This window comes from Cornus florida, unplaced genomic scaffold, assembly GCF_030987335.1.
Source record: "Cornus florida cultivar Cherokee Brave unplaced genomic scaffold, ASM3098733v1 CherokeeBrave_3.0.0_Hap2_Chr08, whole genome shotgun sequence".
In the NCBI taxonomy this organism is placed as follows: Eukaryota; Viridiplantae; Streptophyta; class Magnoliopsida; order Cornales; family Cornaceae; genus Cornus; species Cornus florida.
In genome coordinates, this window is record NW_026775578.1 from 87,246,007 (window position 1) to 87,266,333 (window position 20,327).

Sequence of the window (20,327 nt, forward strand, 5' to 3'; positions counted from 1 at the left end):
TTCCCTTTAGGAATCACCCATAAACCTTGATGAATGACTTTGGAGGCAAGGCTTGTGGTAGCTTTCTTTAGATGAGAGAAAGCAAACCCTAAAAAATCTAAAGAGAGAAAATATATTTTTGTCTTGCAAAGGTGTAACCTAAAATATACATGGACCCATGTATATATAGGCAAAATAAAAATAAATATTAAAGACAATATATTTTCTTCAATCTCTAAAATTCACGTGATATCTCAAATCTAATGGGCCTCCAATATCAACTTGGGTTATGGGTGAGAATCCCTTGGGCTTACTATTTTGTTGGCTACTATAAATTAATAATTGGCCTAGTTCATTAAATCATGGACCCAATTCAATTAATTCATAAATTAATTTATACTCCACTAAAAGAAATTAATTGCACTCCAATTACATAGTAAATAACCGCTAAGTCAATGTTCCATTTTGACCCCTCTATGCATAATTATTTATCGGATTATAAAGCCATCAATTTGACAACATAATTAACATAATTATTTTGTTACCTTTGATTATTTTCGGCTTGATCACAATAAAAATTTGTTTGACAAAAATAATAATTTACTAAATAAATATATAGAAAATATTTTGTCTAAAACATACAAAGACTTCAAATTTAATTTGTGATCAACCATAATCAATACAAAATAAATACAAGTAGCACTGATGCAAATATTGAAAATATTACCCTTTAACTATTAATTACACAACTACCCAAAGTGTCAGTTTATGGGTCCTGAAGTATCTGCCGAACAAATCAAAGTAATTATTAATAATTGATACTTGTACCTGTTTGATTAAATGTGTTTTATTCTCTCGTTGTCAGTAGACAACTTGTTTCCAAGGGATGCCTTGTTGATGATTTGTAATTTTTGTTATATCTATAGAAATTTTCCACTTTGCCCAGGAAAAAAAAAGAAGTAATTATTAATTAATAAAAGAATCTATACTTCTCTCATGCTTGAGAGTCAAAAGTCAGGACAGTAATAGAGAGCAATTGCATACGACGGCTCTTGCAATATATCTCAGCCTATCGTGGACTCGGTTCAAGTCTTAGTTAATTAAATGTCCATCCATAATTACCGATTTTGAACCATTTATGATTACTATTTATAACTTTGTATTAATTGTCATTACATACACATATAAATATATCTTGTAATCAAGTGGACACAATCAATTCCATAATGAATCGAAAAAATAATACATTCCATTCACCAATTGTATAATGCATTAAATAATAATATTCAGATAAGAAACCATGACTTTTATAGTCCAAACAAGAATTTGCTACACTAGGGCACACAAATCCTTACACTACTAACAATCCTTTTACAAGAATAAAGGGAGAAAGTCTGAAGACAAGCGCTATTGGACGGTGGAGTCGCAAAGCTGAAGATTGCCAGCAATTGGTTCTTGGTAGAGCGAGAGGGTGTGAGCTTGAGTCGAATTACATTGTACTTTAATTAAAACATAGTGGATTGTTTTGCTCAAGATCACATGATAGTCTCTGAGGTTTTTCCTAGATGATTGATTGATTTCCACCAATCAGGGTTTTCTCACTAAAAACCTGGTGTCACTTCTCAAACTTTATTTACTTTACTTGCACTCTATATTTGCTTTGTGGGTTTAATTTTAGTTTTATTTTGGTGAAATTAAAAAAAGTAAAACATATTCACCCTTCTTTACAATATTTGTACATCAAACTTCCAAAGGTCCTTTCATCATAGAGCATGCCAACATTCTTTATGCTACCATTCTAAAGGATATTCGTGAGAATGCTTATAAGTGTAAAGGATCATGTGCTTCTATAGTTGATTTTTACATTCCAGACCCTCCAGTAACTAGAGATGGTGATGGAGATGATGTTGATGATAGTGATGATGGATGTTTAGGTGGTGTTGTTAGTCCCGTTCGTGTCCCTTTTGAGAAATATTAGAGATTTGATGACAGAGACTGACTTAGACTTTGTTTTTCTTTTTAGATAATTGTACTTATAATTTTTGGATACCGTAATGACCTGAACCTGTGGGTCCAAATCATTCTCCGGGTCTTTACCCGAACCCGAGGACTCGTAGTAGTTAAATAGTCATTCACTTTTTTTTTTTTTCCTAGTTGGTACTCACACATACATGCCTCCACTCAGACTCGAACCCCTGACCTCTCTTTGAAAAGTAGGGATTTGGTATCGCTAGGCCACTGGCCTGTTGGTAACAGTCATTCACTTTCCCAAACAGCATTAATACAATGTACGTGGTGTACAAGGTCATCAAATGAGGGTAAGAGGGGTACTATAGGAAAGGAAAATAGAAGTGGCATGTTACAAGAATCGGTCAACGTGAAGTGGTTACACGTCGACTGGTTGAAGGATATCGGTCTACATGGAGTGGTTACATATCGACCGATTTGTCCTAAAAACAATGTTTTGGCTACTGCCCACATATCGGTCGACGTGTGGGCATGAACACATCGACCGAAACTTGCTTTCCCTCTCTAAGCATTGCTCATTTAACCTCCCACTGAGTTGCAACCAATTTACTGAATCTCAACCACTAACACACCACCAATTCACCACTGAAATGATACCATAACACCATTATATAGGTATATATATATATATTTCCTAGTTGGTACTCACACACACTTGTCTCTTCTGAGACTTAAACCCCTGACCTTCCTTTGGGAGGTAAGAGGCTGATACCGCTAGGCCACTGACCCGTTGATTATATTTATAATTATTTTATTCTTGCGTAAACAAATAAAACAATATAGATATAACTTTAGGCTTATCCATATGTAAGATGTAAAACATGTCCCAAAAGTATATAGCTATAATTTCAAGGTCTAATGACCCAAAAATACGTTGCAATATGGAATGACATTGAGGATACCAAAAATAAGCTAGGCCGAGTGTGACCTAATTCATTGAAGACTGGATCTGGAAAGGATTATCAGACCGATTGGATGATAGCCCATCAGGCCCAATGTTCATTAAAATCATCTTCAGGCCCAATCTTAAGTGGGTAATAAGTAAATCTGCATCCAAAGAAAGGCCCAAGGGACTAGCCCAGCTTGGAAGATGAAAGAGGAAGGTTCTTGAATATTTGTAAACCTCTATAAATAGTAGGAAAAGAGAGGGAAAAGGGATTGAATGGTTTGAAGTGTAGAAATATCTTTCCAAATATAGAGAGAGCTTTTCTATTACTTCAGATATAAAACCCCCTTTTGAATTAAAATTCATTCACAAATATTCCATGCCATACATGAGATTACAAAATAATATTTAGAATTAATAAATACAAACCCAAAAGAGTAAAGCTCTGTTGTTATTGTAACGATTACAAAATAATACAAGTTCAGCATAAGGCTTTACAAAATTTACATTGATTACAAAAGAAATCAAATGGTCCCCCTAATCCCATCTAAGCTTGTTGGGGGGGGGGGGGGGGAGTCATCTACTACCTCATTTTTGTACCTGAAAAATGATAATAAGGGTTGATCACAACGACTCAGTAGGAGGTGCCTAAAACACACTCCTTAATGATCCCGTGAATCACACACAAAACATAGAATATAGAGAAGGGGATTATGCTTAATTTTTGGGGAAAATAATCACATACTCATCACCATACAATCCAAACACAATAAATGCAATGCTATGCAATGTCACACCCTATTTCCAAAACCTTTGCCAATCACAACAACCATCAAACCGTTAATGTAACCCGGCCCGAGATAACTCCTCGGCGTCACGAGAGAAGGATTTGCTAACTATTCCTGACCTAAGATAACTCTTTAGCGTCATTTGGGGCCTAAGTAACTCAACCACGAGTAGAGTAGTCTCCATACGTTCCCTCTAGGTCCCATTAATACCGCGGACACAAGGTGACTCCTTTCCGTCCGGTTTTTCGCAAACATCTTTTCAAAACCTTTCTCAAAGTCAATTGTTCATTTCAAAATTTAATTTCCCCTTTCTTCACCCAATCTCAATGCATGAATGTTACATGCATTTCAATGTCATGCCAACATGAATTTTCTTACATTAAATTTACAACAATACTTGCATGCTTTGGGAGTAAATTAACACAACAAATATCATGCTCTCAATTTATCAACCATAGCAGCTTCGGCATGTAAGGCGTGAAGTAATATTAATTAAACACTTATCTTCACAATAATTCAAATAGGCATGAAATTTAACACCTTTGTCACATAGAACATATTATCATGCTCCACACATATATAAATCTAATAGCCAAAAATAAATTGACAAATTACACACATCATAGCACATATACAAGAAAGATAACTCACAAAAATAAGAGGAATTGGGCCTTAGATACCCCTATCTCAAAAATGAGCAAAAGGCCTTAAAATCCCCAAAATTTGAAAATCATCTAAGTGGTCCAAATGAAGATCGGCTCTGATCAAATTGTAGTCCTCGTCCTGCTCATTAACTTTGCCTTCAATGGCAAAGTCTAATTAGAAAAAGAAATAGATGAAATTTGAGCTTGAAGATTAAGGTTTAAAGAGAGAAAATGTTTTAGACAGAGAAGGAGCCTTTCACGGCTAGAGAAGAAGAGGAAAATGCATAAATTCTGCAAATGTGGTCGTATATACAAGCGTTGGTCAACGCGGGTATCAGTTGACCCTCCAAATGACTAAAATGCCCTTTTGTGTAATATATACCATAACGTGCCACAATTATGTAATAAAATACACAACCAAATAAACATGTCCCAAATAATGATATATGAAATGCAATAACCTCAAAAAATAACTTCGAGTATGAAAAATCCGAGTGCGGGACCCACCCAGGACCTCCCAGCCTGAAAATCTGAAAAATGCCTAATTGGCTCAAAATGCACTCTTAAGAGTTCTAAACTCTAAGAAATGCGCTAAATCACTCTCGGAACCTTCGTGGCACACTAACCGGTGCATGACACGCAAAATGAGGCACAAAATAAGTAAATTCAAAAATTAAAAAAATGAAAAATTGAGAAACGTCACAATCTCTCCATCTTTAAAGGATGTCGTCACCGAAATCAAATCACCTCACATGCGAAGGATAACAGGATATTTTAAGTGGAGTACGTCTCCAAGTACCCTACACCACACATTACATAGTAAAATCCCAATCTAAGGAATCGCACGTCGCAGTGTCATTGACAATCCCGTGCTCATGACCTAACATCCCTTCAATGAACCGAGACCACCAGCCACATGCTACCTCTCCCCTACAACAGCTAACTGGACGCAAAGGTACATACTGTATGGAACAAGAACTCCTTACCATTACTTATCAAAATCAAGGGTATCATCTACACCCTCAAGGAAACCACTAAGCACTCCTTGTATAAGTCCCCAACATGAACTCCGCGAATCCATCTAGACCTAATCAATCAAAACCATTAGAATCATCGTCCCTTAAACATAACCGTCATTCAATAATGTATCCTCGAATGATAATCCTAGTCAATCTACGTAAATCCACTTATCTTTAACAGAGCTCACTCAACCAAAATCATTGCAATAATCGCTATTCGTTTTTCATACACGAAATCAAGGGAACTACTCAACTCAAGGTCAGAAGTGACCCAAAACATAAAGCTGCGTTGATGCAAATCTCATAGGACATCTCGCCATGAAACTGTTGGGTTCCATACAAGGTAGACCCAACCCACAAGATCCCACAAAATCTACGTCAAACATCCTAAGTGCTTAAAAGGATACGGTTATAAAACCATTCAACACCCCAACACACGAGTTCGACTCGCAATCCTAAGATACACATAAAACTGCCCCCGACAAACATTACCCAAGCTACTCATCAAATAGCCATATAGTCCCATTACCACATTAGTGATTACCAATCGCATAGTCAAGAAACCCACCATACACATTGACTACTTAGAAAACTAATGAGGATAAACTCCTCTCATGACTGTTCAACAAAGAATCACCCACATCCTTAAGTGTACAAACAAGCACTCAATGCACAAATCTCTGAAATACCGTTCAAGGATCAGATGGTCAAACCACTCAAGCTCATTGAACCTGTAGTCCTGAACCGAACATGCCATTACTTACTGATAAATGCTCAAATGTGATGCATTTTAGCACCTAAGCTAAGGTATTTTAGTCCATTTATCTATCTTACTTTCCCGTTTTAGTTCTAATTTGTGTTTTTGTCTATTTCAATTTAATAAGGTTCAAATAGGCTAAAACGAGCCTTTTAGCTCCTTTTTGGAGTCAAGGAGAAAATTCAGAAAAAGTCAGAAAAACTGCACTGGATAGTCTTCGATCGATCGAAAAGATTTACAATGGATCGAAAAGAAAGCGGTGCCAGCTCAGTGGATAAGGTCGCCAGTTGTTAAAAATATATTTGCCACGACATCTTCGATCGATCGAAGTAAGCTTCGATCCATCGAAGCCCCTGCTGGCAGTGAGCTATTTAATTCCCGAGCGTGCCCGAACTCCACTAACTTTTGTAGCTACGAGTTTGCATTAATCAAAGGCCTATTTTCTGACTTGTTGCCTACTCAAAGAGGCTTGTATTTAAATGAAATGAAACCAATTGTATAGGGTTCCAAGAAGTTCCATTTTTACACAACTCTTGTAAAAGCTTTAGACATAGTTTTAGATATTTTTCTCTTTCTAGATTAGGGTTTTTCGAGACCAAAGCAAGAGGAAGAAGATGGTTCCTACATTGAAGAAAGCTCTTGAGGGTTGGATGACAACAACCATAAGTGGCTAGATCCTTCTCTTGGGGTTAGAGATAGCCCCTAAGCTTGCTTCCTAAACTTAGTATTTTGTAGTTGTTGGGGATTTATGCTGTAAATAATGTTTTGACCATGATTATATATAGATCTTGAGTTCTTACATGATTTGTATGGATTAATTCTTCCAATTCCATGTATGTTAGAATGAATGGTCATGTGCTTACACTAGATTTTATAAGTTTAATGCATGTCTATGTGTGTTGGAATTATAAATCTAGTGATTGTCAAGGCATGGTGCTTAATTGATAACTCTTGTGGTTTGTTTGATGGATTATGCTTATTTCTTGATGGATTGTGCTACCTCCTTAGCTTAATTGGTTTAATTTCTTTGTCATTAGTATAGTTGTAGTGTAGTTGCTTTACATTCCTAGATAGGTAGACAATCCATTCTTATTGTTTGATGATCTATGCTTATGATCGAGTGCAAGTAGTACATTTCTCTAAATTTTTGTATGTGTATTAATTGTGGGTTTATTGAATGGTTAATGGCTTAATTTGATAGGTTGTGCTACTCACTAGATTGATTTGATAATTTATGTTTAATTTACCATCCATGCTCAGTATTTCAATTAATGGCACACACACTTGTTTTACAACATGGAATCTCCCTAGATTAACAAATGCTAAATGTTTAGTGAAGTGAAGCTTAGTGGTAAACTCTATGCCCCAAGACTTCTATCTCATTCTTTATACCTTACTCTTTAGATTGTTCTTGATTTGCATATTTTTAATTGAATCATTAGCTTAATTCAACCAATAAAACCTCTCTTTGATCATTCGACCTACTAACCCGAATTCAATTCCGTAGTACCTTGCAAATCCCTTGGAATGATCACTTTTCACTTATACTACATAGTATAGTGTTAAATGGTTTTTATAAATTCTAAATGTGGTGGCCACTTCTCACACTTACACTTTTTACATCATTTTAAGGTATTGATCTCGAGCAACACCACATTTTTGGCGCCGTTCCCAGGGATTAGCGACACCATATTAGGAATTGATTAGGAATTAGTACTCTTTTGATCCTTGCTTTACTTTATTTTATTTTGTTTTCTCACTTTATTACTCTTAATTGACTAGTTACTTGAGCAAAGAGAAGCAAAGCAAAGGAACCTCAAAGCAAGCAAGCAAAGCATAAAAAGCATAAAAAAAAAAATAAAAATTGCAAAAGCAAAGCAAAAAGCTTTAAAAAAAAAAAAATTCTTAAAGTTGCTTAAGGACCTTTGTGAGCGTTTCTAAACTCCTCTTTCTTAGTTTAAATCATCGGCCCGTGTGGAGGCATTTTATTTTATTATTGATCATCGGCCCGTGTGGAGGCAACTTAATTTCTTGCATTGTTGAAAAGCATGGGAGTATAGGATTAATGTATGTGGAGGCTTGTTGTTGATTGATTTGTGTTGTGGAGGAGAAGTATTTGCTATTTGTTGTGTTTGTTGTTTGTGTTGACTTGTATTGTGCATGCATGGTCGTAGGTCTTTAAACTGCACTCTTGTTCCTTTGAATCTTAATCTTGAGTCAATTGTGCGCAATCCAAGGGGTAGGGGTAATTCAAGTGAATTCATTGCATCAATGGATGATCATATTAAAGACCTTGGTCATATAGACCAACAAGGCATACTTCATCCTAATGTGCAACAACATGATAATGTGCACGTTCCTTTAGGTATGCCTAGACAACTCCTCAACCACAAGGCCAAGTTCCACTTGGAATGCCAAGGCCATACTTTGTGCCACCTCCACCACTCGTTGTCCAAGCTAATAATGAGCTTATGTAGAGCTACCAATTGCAAATCCTCCCACGGCTTTAAAGGATCAGTATGTGCCTAATGAATACAATGTACCCGCATGCATTCGTCTTCCTCCATTTAGAGCACATCATTATAAAATTAAGCCACAAACCATCCAAATGCTCCCCAATTTTTATGGACTAACCAATGAGGAACCTTATAAGCATTTGGATGAGTTTCTTGAAGTTTGTTGCACCGTAAAGTATACGGACATGCTGGAAGAAGTTTTAAGGTTGAAACTTTTTCCCTTTACCCTAAAAGATAAGGCAAAGTATTGGTTTAACAATTTGAGACCTCTTTCTATAACTTTTTAGGCTAAAATGCAACAAGAGTTCTTGAGAATGTATTATCCCGTTTCCAAAACCAATGCCATGCAAACTTCAATTTGTGATTTTTCATAAGGTGATGGGGAGATGTTACATGAGGCATGGGAACGGTTGAATGATTTGTTTAGGAAGTGTCCTCATTACGACATTCCTAAGTGGTAAATCGTCCAACATTTCTATGAAAGTTTGTCAGATACCCATAAAGGCTTGGTTGATGCTTTAATGGGAGGGTCTTATTTAGATAAGCATGAAGATGATGTGTGGAGATGTATGAAAGCATGAGTGAAAACTCAATGCATCAATCATTGTCCTCTAAAAATGGTAGAAATGCAAATGTGGGAGGGAGAAAGAATTTAAACTTTTATCAAGTGGAAAATTATAGTGACATAGTTGCCCAGGTAAAGTCTTTAATTCAAATGTTTGATCAATTTTTGATCAATCAAAATTTAACTCATCAAGTGTCTTCCTCCCCTCATCATCATCATTCTAGTGAGTCTTGCATGACATGTTCAAATGTGCTACATACTACTTCCAATTGTCCCCATGGACATGTGCATAATGAGCATCATGAACAAGTCAATGCCACTTTTGTGAATCAAGGGAATAATCCTTATGGCAATCATTACAATCTCGGGTGGAGAAATCACCCCAATTTATCTTGGAAAAGCCAAGGTTAAGGTTCAAATCCTCCCCAAGGTGGTTTTCAAGGGCCCCGCACTTGCAAGGTTAAAATTCTCATGGTTATTGTCTGCCTTATCAAGCTCCCAATATGAGCTAATTTTCAAATTCTTAAGGTCCCAATCAACGATCTTATTCTCAAAGTCACCCTAGAAGTCCCGCTTTTGAGGAAAAAGTTCTATCAGCTTTAGGTATTTTGGAGGCCAACACTCAATTGCTTTATTCTCACTCACAATCAATTGCCAAGCTAGAAACCCAAGTAGGGCAAATAGCTAGCACATTGAATGCAAGAGAAAAAGGAAAAATGCCTCTTGACAACCCCCTTTCCAATGCGTTTAGAAAACGAGACTTTTAATGCGAGAGGTCACTTCGCAAAGTCAAAATAAGATTATGGTTTCAGAAGCTTTTCTAGTCAAATTTATATTTATAAAAACCACTACTACAACTAATGAAGTATAGTGAGTAGGGATCGTCCACAGAGATTATACGTGTTGGAATTTAACTTCAGCTCTAGCGTATCAAAAGATTGCAAAGAAGGGTTGGGTTGGTTGATTACTCTAGAAAATAATTAATTAAAATGCAATGAAAGTAAACTAGTAAGAGATAGGGATTTAAGAGATATGAAGAGAGGTCTTAGGGTGTTGAAATTGTCACTAAGCTCATGTAATTAACCACTTCCTTTCCATTAATGAGGAATATATTGTTATATTAGCATGGACCATCAAATTCATGTATGAATTATCTACCTAACCGACAAATAAACTAAGTGAAGCATAACCCATCAATTCTAAGCATGACCCATCAAACTAGTCACAATTGTAGCACACACCAATCTAGAGAATCATGGAATTTGCAATAATAAGCCATGGAATATCAAATCAAGTAAAGATTGTCAACCTACATACAAATATGAATTAAACTGTACAACAACCCATCAAGTATAAGAATAATCCATTAAATTAATTGACAAACCCATTCAATGAAAATCCATGCGTAGCCATCACTAGATCCTTAATTAATTACACATAGACATGCAACAACCATAGAGAAACTAGTATAGAGATCAATTCCCAAATAATCACACATAAGACAACATGTAATCAAATAGAGAATCAATAGAAAGAATTAATCCATATGAATCATGTAAGAAATAATTCCCAATTTAATCACACATATACATGTAAATAAACTAGAGAATTAATAGGAAAAATTAAACCATAGAAATCATAGAAATATACCAAGATTCATTAAATTCATAAGGCTAGAACACTAATCACAACAATATATATAAATCCCCAGAAATAGAAATACAAGGGTTTAGATTACACAAGACTTAGGGCTCATCCAAGCCTTAAGTGTAGATCTAGCCAATCATGGAGGAGGTGGATGTGGTCATGAAACCCTCAAGGGTAAGCTCCAAATATGTCTCCATCTTCTTCTTCTTCTTCTTTGAAGCTCTGGAGAGAGAGAGAGTGAATGGATCTAGAGATGTGTTCTTGAGATGTGCCTCCATTTCCCTTCTAACCCTAATCTCTAACTTTTTTAGAGAGAGAGAGTAAAATTACAATGTAAAAATAAAATGATGAAAAAGCTCTCTTTACAAAATGGTTCAATTCCTTAGCCACTAAGTCAGAGAAATATAGCCCAAAAATATCTAATCCCGCAACTTTTTGGTAGGTAGAGATCGGCGTGCTCAGGAATTAGACAGCTCACTGCCGGCACATTTTCGATCTATCTAACTTTTCTTTGATCGATTTAGGATTGTTCGATCGATCCAACTTTTCTCAAATCGATCTAAGTTTGTTCAATCGATCCAAATTTTCTCAGATCGATCTCACTTTTCTCAGATCTATCTTACTTGGTAGTTTTTCGGCATCAGCCACTTTTTGCTCCAGATTCTCACCAACACTTAGTTTGACTCCAAAAAGACCTTAAGAAACCATTTTTAGCTCGTTTTAACATTATTGACCTGAAATAGACAAAAACACAAATGAGTACTAAAACGGGTAAATTAAGATAGATGAATGGACTAAAATACCCTCGCTTAGGGGTTTAAATGCGCACTTTTCAGCGCTTATCACACCCCCAAACTTAAATATTACTAGTCCCTAGCAATGAACTACAAAGTAAAGGAATGAAATGAACAACTAAACAACTACGAACTAGAAAGCAATAAATGGATAACGCCACTTTCGTAGGGAACACAATTGTATTTAGCATATGCAACAAGCCTTTAAAACCTCTAGGTTACCCTTAGTGGAAGAGTGAAGTCTCGTGAGGGTTTCCAGAAATGATACCCACAAACATTAAGCTTATTCTCACTAAAGAGGCACCAATATTGCAAACAAGCATTGGGAGAAAACTACCTCAAGTAAGCAATTTTTCAACCATTTCCAAACAATCTCCCAAAATTTCAATATCAAGCAAGCAAGTATGGTCCTCCACATATCAAGAAAATGATCATGCAAATCAAAACAACTCTAGAATCCTTTTTGAGTGAACTGACATCAAATATGTGGCTATCTAAGCCAACTAGAGAAATGATCACATCATTACCCTCAAACTAGCACATTAATCTAGTACCGATCATGAAGATAAAGAGTGGACCTTTTATTAAACCTTTATTAATTTAGGTGCGCTTATTCTTTTCACTCGATTTTTTTTTTTTTTTTACTAATCCTAAGGATCAAAGATAGAAGTATGGTGTAATGTGTTGATCTATTAAGCTTTCTAGCGATCCATGAGGTCGAGCGTTAGGTCAATGACTCCCAAACTGGACGGGTTTAGGGCACTAGGTGTTCAAAAATCCCTAAGAACTTATAAGCTCAAATCAACTAGGCTGTAAATCAAAACAACTTCCATCTAATCATTTCCTAATTCTCACCTTTTGGGAGAAGTCCTCACTTTTTCTTTATTTGCTTTTGAAACATTTTTTTTTTTTTTTTTCCAAGTTCAATTATTAACCTAGAGTTTGAGCCCTCCACCTTTCGGCACGAGAAATTCAATGCTTGATGAGGCTAGAATCCCGACTACTAAATTAAAAGGGTTTGTTATCTACTTTTATCAAGATGAAAGCTTTCAATGTACTACTAGCCCAATTGGGATATAACCAATTCAATAGTCAACAAAGTATGTACCCCACAAATGAATGCTAGTGTGCGCCTATGTTAGTGTAGAATCCTAGAGTGAATCTCAAAACAATCACAAAATCAAGATGATGTGGACTACAAATGCAAACATGATATCAATCTTTTGAAAAATTTACTTCTAAATGGCATTCACAAGGCATACAAGGAGTATTGGACTCTCAAGTCAAGCAATTTTTAAATTCTAAGCAACATAGTCCTCAAAAGATCAAAATCATAGCTAATATCAATCTCAAATCTTAATCATGCATTTAAAACTCAACTTAAATATAATGCAGCAAAGCCACCTTAGCCCCAAACTTAAACCGCACATTGTCCTCAATGTGCAATGAGAACAATGGAAAAGATGGAAAGAGTATCTTGTGGTGGCGAAAACATGATGCCCGGCAATGATCCAATATGAAAAGGGTCTCCCCCAAACTTGGAATTAACAACCTATTTGAATAACCATACTAACAATCTCACATCAAATATCAAATGGGATAATAATAATCAAATCATGCATTCTAAGATAATATAACACAATATGAAAGAGAAATATGAGATCAAGCCCAATATAAATCATAAAGTATGCATGACTACACAAAAGGGCACAATGGTGAATTTTTTTATATTTGTTATTTAATGAAAGCAAGTATATACTAAATGCAAGAAAAACAAAGAATAAAATGCATGAACAAAATAAAAGAAAAAGAAAAATAAAGAAGGTAAAATGCAATGAAAGAATATGTACAATGCAAGAAATGAAAAACAAAAAGTAAGAAATGATGCAAGAACAAAATAATGAAAAATGAAAAAGAAAAACTCTTTTTTATTTTTATTTTTAATCACACCAAGAAAAATGAAAATGCAAGCACTATACAAAATGGGTGCTAAGTTTAACGTCTCTAGTAAGACGGAATGCTACTTTGAAAGATTATTATTTTTTTTTAGAAGAAACTTCAGATCGATCAAACTTAGATCGATTTAATTTTCGATCGATCGAAAAGGGAAAATCCTGCAGACAAATTCAATCGATACACAGAGAGGTGGAATATGAAGAGCTCCAAAAATTTTCTAAGTATGGAATGAAGATCTATCTGAGGAAAATCTTGATCAATCTTGGAACACTCAGATCGATCTGAAATGAAATTCGCTCGATACACACAGAGCTGATTTCTACAGAGAATTGACTGCAGAGAGGTTCGATCTATCGAAGGGACACTTATGATCGATCGAATAGGCACCAAATGCCTAATTTTGAGATGAAAGTGTAGAAAATCCTATGCTAAGCCCCAATGATGGAAACAAGAATGGAGATTGAAAAATGGATGGAAGAATGTACACATGAATGAAAAATAAAAAATAAAAAGAAACAAGGGAGGAATAGAGTTTTAAAACTCTACGAATACTAGTTTTTATGCCTAACATGCATGAAATCTACAATTAAGCTCAATGGAACATATCTAGACGCCGTAAGAAGTGAAAGACAAAAAGAAATGGGAGAGGAATAGAGTTGAAAACTCTACGAATACTAGTGTTTAACGTCTTTAGCAAGACGTTGGTTTGACTCACTAGTCGAACGTATCAAAAACCGGATATGAAACATCCTTATTAATCCTCTTTTCACTTTTCTCATTTAATGTCCCACTTACAACAATGAAATCATCCTCCAAAAGAATGACTTGAAAATAAATGAAAGAGATGATATTGTTCCTTTCGTCCATGGTCTTGAAAATAAAATCAATGATGAGCGGCCTTGCACTTGGCAAGGCAAAGTCTTTCAAAGACTCATTTGGAATATCAAGAAACACCTTCTCTTCATCCTTCTCCTCTTCCTCAAAAATAATCATTTCCTTACCTTCCAAGTTAGCTAAGGAGTCCATTAGAGAGTTCACTTCATTTTTGGAGCTTTCAAGGTCAAAACCACAATTTTTATACATTTCAAAAAGGCACTCCTCAAGAGGGTCTTTGAAGATAATAGAAGGAAAGTTCTCTTCAATAAGTTCCTCTTCCTCATCTCCTACCTCTATAGTGGTCAATATTTCCTCACTCTCTGAAGTATCAACGGCCAAAATAAAATCATATTCAAAACAAGGAAAGTCCTCATTAATCATGTTATGCTCTATTGGATTAGCCACTAACTCACTTGCCACTTCCTCCTCTATACAAGATAGAGTGCTAGGCATTAGCTCACTTGCTACCTCTTCCTCACTTTCCTCATCCTCATCTATATACATTGAAGTTCTTGCCATTCTTTCATTTGTCTCTTCCTCCTCCTCTTGACGAGAAAGAGTACTTGCAATTTGCTCAACTTGAGTTTCAGGCTTGGCTAAAGTTTGAGAATGAGAATTAATAAGTGGAGTTTGTGAAATATGCACATCAAGTAAAGCTAACACTTTTTCTTTAAATCCGGGTGAATAAGGTGATGGAGGTGGTTCTTCAAAAAATGGTGGGGGAGGGCAATAGTCACAAGAAGGATAATGAGAATAGTCAAGTCCATAATAAGATGATGCATGATGAAATGAATTGGACTCAACCTCATAAGCATCAAAATATGGTGGAGGGACATAAGGTGAGGGTATGTAATTTTCCCCAAACTTTGATCAAACAATGGCTCCATCCACATTCAAAATCCAAATGCAACAAATAATGGCCTTCACACAGGCCGATGCTTGAACTTAAAATAAAGCAATGAAATTAGCCTCAACAAGGGCTATCACAAGCATGCAAAGAAGTGAAACAATTAAACTACGAGATTTTCAGGAAATGCTCACAAAGGTCCTTAAGCAACTTCAACTCCAATCCTAACTTTAAGCTCCAATGAGTGCTTTAAGATCCAATAATTGCCTTCCTTGTAGTCAAGTACCTAATTGAAAAATAATACTGAGAACAAGAGAAAAGAATATACAATGGATAATGAAATAAAAATAGAAGCAATCAAATGAACACTATTGTCTAGTCTAACTCCAACAAAACCGTTGATCCCCGGCAACGGCGCCAAAATTTGACGAGCCCCTTTCCAATGCGTTTAGAAAATGAGACTTTTTAATGTGAGAGGTCGCTTCGCAAAGTCAAAATAAGATTGAGGTTTCGGAAGCTTTTTTAGTCAAATTTATATTTATAAAAACCACTACTGCAACTAATGAAGTATATCGAGTAAGGATCGTCCACAGAGATTATACGTGTTGGAATTTAACTTCAACTCTAGCGTATCAAAAGATTGCAAAGAAGGGTTGGGTTGGTCGATTACTCTAGAAAACAATTAAATTAAAATGCAATGAAAGTAAACTAGTGAGAGATAGAGATTTAAGAGATATGAAGAGAGGTCTTAGGGTGTTGGAATTGCCACCAAGCTCATGTAATTAACCACTTGCTTTCCATTAATGGGGAATACATTGTTATGAACAAAATGCGACTAGCAATTGTAATATTAAGCATGGACCATCAAATTCATGTATGAGTTATCTACCTAACCGACAAATAAACTCAGTGTAGAACAACCCATCAAATCTAAGCATGACCCATTGAACTAGTAACAATTGTAGCACATATCAAGCTAGAGAATCATGGAATTTGCAATAATAAGCCATGGAATATCAAATCAAGTATAGATTGTCTACCTACCTACAAACATGAATTAAATTGTAGAACAACCCATCAAGCATAAGAATAATCCATCAAATTAAGTAGCAAACCCATTCAATGAAAACTCATGCTTAGCCATCACTAAATCCTTAATTAATCACACATAGACAAGCAACCAACATAGAGAATCTAGTGTAGAGATTAATTCCCAAATAATCACACATAAGACAACATATGATCAAATAGAGAATCAATAGAAAGAATTAATCCATATGAATCATGTAAGAAATAATTCCCAATTTAATCACATATAGACATGTAAATAAACTAGAGAATTAATAGGAAGAATTAAATCATAGAAATCATAGAAATATACCAAGATTCATTAAATTCACAAGGCTAGAACACTAATCACAACAATATATATAAATCCCCAAAAATAGATATACAAGGGTTTAGCTTACACAAGACTTAGGGCTCATCCAAGCCTTAAATGTAGATCTAGCCAATCATGGAGGAGGTGGATGTGGTCATGAAACCCTCAAGGGTAAGCTCCAAACATGGCTCCATCTTCTTCTTCTTCTTCTTTGAAGCTCTAGAGAGAGAGAGAGAGTGAATGGATCTAGAGATATGTTCTTAAGATATGCCTCCACTTCCCTTCTAACCCTAATCTCTAACTTTTCTAGAGAGAGAAAGTAAAATTACAATGTAAAAATAAAATGATAAAAAGCTCTTTTTACAAAATGGTTCAATTCCTTTTAAATACAAGGTCCTTTTTTTAGCCACTAAGTTAGAAATATAGCCCAAAAATATCTAATCCCTCAACTTTTTGGTAGGTAGAGATCGGATCGCTCGGGAATTAGACAGCTCACTGCCATCACATTTTCGATCGATCCAACTTTTCTTCAATCGATCTAGGGTTGTTCGATCGATCCAACTTTTCTCAGATCGATCTAAGTTTGTTCGATCGATCCAACTTTTCTCAGATCGATCTAAGTTTGTTCGATCGATCCAACTTTTATCAGATCGATCTCACTTTTCTCAAATCTATCTCACTTGGCAGTTTTTCAGCATCAGCCTCTTTTTGCTCCAGATAAGCCTCCTTTTGCTCCAGATCAGCCTCCTTTTGCTCCAGATCCTCGCCAACACTTAGTTTGACTCCAAAAAGGCCTTAAGAAACCATATTTAGCTCGTTTTAACATTATTGACCTGAAATAGACAAAAACACAAATAAGTACTAAAACGGGTAAATTAAGATAGATGAATGGACTAAAATACCCTCGTTTAGGGGTTTAAATGCGCACTTTTCAGATATTGCTAGTACCTAGCAATGAACTACAAAGTAAATGAATGAAATGAATAACTAAACAACTACGAACTAGAAAGCAATAAATGGATAACGCCACTTTCGTAGGAATCACGATTGCATTTAGCATATACAACAAGCCTTTTAAACCCCTAGGTTACCCCTAGTGGACGAGTGAAGTCTCGTGAGGATTTCCAGTAATGATACCCACAAACATTAAGCTTATTCTCACTAAAGAGACACCAATATTGCAAACAAGCATTGTGAGAAAACTACCTTAAGTATGCAATATTTCGACCATTTCCAAGTAATCTCTAAAAATTTCAATATCAAGCAAGCAAGTATGGTCCTACACACATCAAGAAAATGATCATGCAAATCATAACAACTCTAGAATCCTTTTTGAGTGAACCGGCATCAAATATGTTGCTATCTAAGCCAACTAGAGAAATGATCACATCATTACCCTCAAACTAGCACATTAATCTAGTACTGATCATGAAGACAAAGAGTGGACCTTTTATTAAACCTTTATTAATTTAGGTGCGCTTATTCTTTTCACTCGATTTTTTTTTTTTACTAATCCTAAGGATCAAAGATGGAAGTATGGTGCAATGTGTTGATCTATTAAGCTTTCTAGCGATCCATGAGGTCGAGCGTTAGGTCAATGACTCCCAAACCGGACGGGTTTAGGGCACTAGGTGTTCAAAAATCCCTAAGGACTTATAAGCTCAAATCAACTAGGCTGCAAATCAAAACAACTTCCATCTAATCATTTCCCAATTCTCACCTTTTGGGAGAAGTCCTCACTTTTTCTTTATTTGCTTTTGCAACATTTTTTTTTTTTTTTTTTCCAAGTTCAATTATTAACCTAGAGTTTGAGCCCTCCACCTTTCGGCGCGAGAAATTCAATGCTTGATGAGGCTAGAATCCCGACTACTAAATCAAAAGGGTTTGTTATCTACTTTTATCAAGATGAAAGCTTTCAATGTACTATTAGCCCAATTGGGATATAACCAATTCAATAGTCAACAAAGCATGTACCCAACAAATGAATGCTAGTGTGCACCTGTGCTAGTGTAGAATCCTAGAGCGAATCTCAAAACAATCATAAAATCAAGATGATGTGGACCACAAATGCAAGCATGATATCAATCTTTCGAAAAATTTACTCCTAAATGGCATCCACAAGGCACATACGGAGTATTGGACTCTCAAGTCAAGCAAATTTTAAATTCTAAGCAATATAGTCCTCAAAAGATCAATATCATAGCTAATATCAATCTCAAATCTCAATCATGCATTTAAAACTCAACTTAAATAGAATACGGCAAAGCCACCTTACCCCCAAACTTAAACCGCACATTGTCCTCAATGTGCAATGAGAACAATGGAAAAGATGGAAAGAGTATCTTGTGGTGGCGAAAACATGAAGTCCGGCAATGATCCAATATGAAAAGGGTCTCCCCCAAACTTGGAATCAACAACCTATTTGAATAACCATACTAACAAACTCACATCAAATATCAAATGGGATAAGAATAATCAAATCACGCATTCTAAGATAATATAGCACAATATGAAAGAGAAATATGAGATCAAGCCCAATATAAATCATAAAGTATGCACGACTACACAAAAGGGCACAATAGTGAATTTTTTTATATTTGTCATTTAATGAAAACAAGTATATATAAAATGTAAGAAAAACAAAGAATAAAATGCATGAACAAAATAAAAGAAAAAGAAAAATAAAGAAGGTAAAATGCAATGAAAGAATATGTACAATGTAAGAAATGAAAAACAAAAAGTAAGAAAGGATGCAAGAACAAAATAATGAAAAATGAAAAAGAAAAACCCTTTTTTTTTTAATCACACACAAAAAAAAAAAAAAAAGCGAAAAATGCAAGTAATATACAAAATGGGTGCTAAGTTTAACGTTTCTAACAAGACGGAATGCTACTTTGAAAGATTATTTTTTATTTTTTTAGAAGAAACTTCAGATTGATCGAACTTAGATCGATCTAATTTTCGATCGATCGAAAAGGGAAAATCCTGCAGACAAAATCGATCGATACATAGAGAGGTGGAATATGCAGAGCTCCAAAAATTTTCTAAGTATGGAATGAAGATCGATCTGAGAAAATCTCGATCGATCTTGGAACACTCAGATCGATCTGAAATGAAATTCACTCGATACACAGAGAGCTGATTTCTGCAGAGAGGTTCGATCGATCGAAAGGGCACTTGTGATCGATCGAAAGGGCACTTGTGATCGATCGAACTGGCACCAAATGCCTAATTTTGAGATGAAAGTGCAGAAAATCCTATGCTAAGCCCCAATGATGGTAACAAGAATGGAGATTGAAAGATAGATGGAAGAATGTACACATGAATGAAAAATAAAAAATAAAAAGAAATGAGAGAGGAATAGAGTTTTAAAACTCTACGAATACTAGTTTTTATGCCTAACATGCAAGAAATCTACAATGAAGCTCAATGGAACATATCTAGATGCCGCAAGAAGTGAAAGACAAAATGAAATAGGAGAAGAATAGAGTAGAAAACTCTACGAATACTAGTGTTTAACGTCTTTAGCAAGACGTTGGTTCGACTCACTAGTCGAACGTATCAAAAATCGAATGTGATACATCCTTATTGACCCACTTTTCCATTTCTCATTTAATACCTCACCTATAACAATGAAATCATCC

The 20,327-nt window shown here is 35.4% G+C and overlaps 1 pseudogene; it reads right to left on the bottom strand.

Annotated features, from left to right (window-relative positions):
* Positions 1-8,966: 8,966 nt before the first annotated feature.
* LOC132272177 (small nucleolar RNA R71) lies at positions 8,967-9,065 on the bottom strand (annotated as a pseudogene).
* Between the last annotated feature and the right edge of the window lie 11,262 nt (positions 9,066-20,327).